This window comes from Rattus norvegicus, chromosome 1, assembly GCF_021556685.1.
Source record: "Rattus norvegicus strain SHRSP/BbbUtx chromosome 1, alternate assembly SHRSP_T2T, whole genome shotgun sequence".
NCBI classification, from domain to species: Eukaryota; Metazoa; Chordata; class Mammalia; order Rodentia; family Muridae; genus Rattus; species Rattus norvegicus.
This window is the reverse complement of record NC_141534.1, coordinates 175,005,837-175,009,462: the sequence shown is the minus strand read 5'-3', so window position 1 is coordinate 175,009,462 and position 3,626 is coordinate 175,005,837.

Here is a 3,626-nt window from a genome sequence, read left to right as displayed (position 1 = left end):
ATCTAAAAATGGAGATAAAAACAATAAAGAAATCACAAAGGGAGAAAACCATGAGGATAGAAAACTTTGGAAAGAAATCAGGAGTGGAGTCATAGATGCAAACATCACAAACAGAATACAAAAGATACAGAAAAAAATCTCAGGTGCAGAGGATACCATAGAACACATTAATACAACAGTCAAAGAAAATGCAAAATGGAAAAAATTATCCTAACCCAAAACATCCAGAAAGTCCAGGACACAATGAGAAGATCAAACCTAAGGATAATAGGTATAGAAGAGAGCAAAGATTCCCATCTTAAAGGGCCAGTAAATAATCTTCAACAAAATCATAAAAGAAATTTTCCCTTACCTAAAGAAAGAGATACCCATAAATATAAAAAAAGGCTACAGAACAAAGAATAGACTGGACCAGAAAAGAAACTCCTTCCCTAACATAATAATCAAAATAGCAAATATACAAAACAAAGAAAGAATATGAAAAACAAGGATGTGTCTCAGGGCAGCCTAGGGTAGAATCTTTCCTGTCTCCTTCTGCTCCCAGAGCTGGGACTGTTCTACAGCCTACATACACAAAGCTTGCCTGCAGAAAGCGGGTCTGACAAGAGTGTTCTCCCTCCCAAGCCCGCAGCCCACAGGTAGAAGTGCACTTTCTCTCCATTGACTGTCAAATCACAAGATCACAGCCACACAGGAGGGACAAGCTCCAGTCAGTGACAGCAAGACCAACTAGCATCAGAGGTGAGCAGATGACAAGAGGCAAACACAAGAACCTGAGCAACAGAAACCAAGACTGTCAGAACCTAGTTCTCCCACTATAGCAAGGCCTGGATACCCCATCACACTGGAAAAGCAATATTTAAAATCATTTCTCATGATGATAATAGAGGACTTTAAGAAGGACATAAATAAATCCCTTAAAGAAATACAGGAGAACATGGATAAACAAGTAGAAGTCCTTAAAGAGGAAACACAAAAATCCCATCAAGAGTTATAGGAAAATACAACAAAACAGGTAAAGGAATTGAACAAAACTGTACAGGATCTAAAAAGGGAAATAGAAACAATAAAGAAATAAAAAAGGGAGGCAACCCTAAAGATAGAAAATCTAGGAAAGAGATCAGGAGATATAGACACAATCATCACCAATAGAATACAAGAGATTGAAGAGAGAATCTCAGGGGTAGTAGATACCATAGAAAACATTAAAACAGTGTCAAAGAAATTGCAAAAAGCAAGAAGCTCCTAACCTAAATCATCAAGGAAATCCAACACAGAATGAGAAGACCAAACTTAAAAATAATAGGTATAGAAAAGAATGAAGAATCCCAACTGAAATGGCCAGTAAATAACTTCAACAATGTTATAGAAGAAAGATCCCTTACCTAAAGAAAGAGATGACCATGAACATACAAGAAACCTAAAGAACTCCAAATAGATTGGACCAGAAAAGTAATTCCTGTCACATACTAGTCAAAACATCAAATACACAAAGCAAAGAAGGAATATTAAAAGCAGTACGGGAGAAAGGTCAAGTAACATATAATGGCAGACTGGTCAGAATTACACTAGACTTCTCAACAGAGAATATGAAAGCCAATATATCCTGAACAGATGTCATACAGACCCAAAGAGAACACAAATGTCAGTCCCATCTTGCTATTAATATTCTTTGTGTGAGTTTATGAAAGGACTTTAATAAGGACATAAATAACTCCATTAAAGAAATACAGGAGAACACAGGTAAACAAATAGAAGCACTTAAACAAGAAACCACAAAATCCCATCAAGAATTACAGGAAAACACAACCAAACAGGTGAAGGAATCGAATAAAACTATACAGGATCTAAAAAAATGGAAATAGAAACAATAAAGAAATCACAAGGGGAGACAACCCTGGAGATAGAAAACCTCAGAAAGAGATCGGGAGTCATAGATATAGCAACAGAATACAAGAGAGTACAAGAGATAGAAGAAAATTTCAGGGGCAGAAGATACCATAGAAAATATTGACACAACTGTACAAGAAAATGTAAAATGCAAAAAGTTCCTAACCCAACACATCCAGAAAATCCTGGACACAATGAGATGATCAGACCTAAGGATAATAGGTGTAGAAGAAAGTGAAGATTTCCAAATTAAAAGTCCAGTAAATATCTTCAACAACATTATAGAAGAAAAATTCCCTAACCTAAAGAAAGAGATGCCTATAAACAAACAAGAAGCCTACAGAACTCCAAAAAGATTGGAACAGAAAAGCCGTTCCTCCGGTAACATAATAGGCAGACCTTCTACACCAGACTTCTCAACTGACACTTTGAAAGCCAGAGGATTCAGGGCAGATGTCATACAGACCCTAAGAAAACACAAATGCCAACGAAGGTTACTATACCCAGCAAAACTCTCAATTACCAGAGATGGAGAAACCAAGATATTCCATGAAAAAAAACATATTTACACAACATCTTCACAAATATCCAGACCTACAAAGGTAATAGATGGAAAATCCCAACACATGGAGGGAAAGTAAATCCTAGAAAAAGCAAGAAAGTAATCTTCAACAAGGCCAAAAGAATATAGCTAACAAACATAATTCCACCTCTAAAAATAAGAATAACAGAAAGCAATAATCACTTTTATTTAATACCTTTTAACATCAATGGACTCAATTCCACAATAAAAAGACAAAGACTAACTTACTAGATACATGAACAGGACCCAGTATTTGCTGCATACAAGAAACGCACCAAATGACAAAGACACACACTCTCTCAGAGTACAGGGCTGGAAAAAATATCCAAGCAAATGTCCTAAATAACAAGCTGAAGTAGCAATTCTTATATTGAATAAAATTGACTTTCAACCAAAAGTTATCAAAAATGAAAAGGAAAGACACTTCATATTCATCAAAAGAAAAGTTTATCCAGATGAAGAGCCAACTCTGACCATCTATGCTCCAAATACAAGGACAGCGAAATATATAAAAGAAACTTTACTAAACCTCAAAGCACACATTGGACCTCACACAAAAGCAGTGGGAAACTTCAACATATCCCTTTCATCAATGGATAGATCATGGAAATAGAAACTAAACAGAGACATGGTGAAACTAACTTAAGTTATGAGCAAAATAGTTATAACAAATATCTATATAACATTTCATCTTAAAACAAAAGAATACACCTTCTTCTCAGCACCTCATGGTACATACTCCAAAATTGACCTTAGAATTGGTCACAAAACAGGCCTCGAGAGATAAAAATAAGATTGAAATAATCCCTTGCATCCTATCAGATCACCATGGACTAAGGCTGGTCTTCAATAACAACAAATATGACAGAGAGCTCACATTAACATGAAAGTTTAACAATGCTCTACTCAATGATAAATTGGTCAATGATGATATAAAGAAAGAAATTAAAGAATTTTTAGAATTTAATGAAAATGAAGGAACAGCATAGTAAAGCTTATGGGACACAATGAAAGCAGTGCTAAGAGCAAAACTCACAGCTCTGAATGCCTCCAAAAAGAAACTCGAAAGAGCATATGATAGCAGCTTGACAGCACACCTGAAAGCTCCAAAAAAAAAAAGAAGCAAATACACACAAGAGCAGTAGACAGCAGG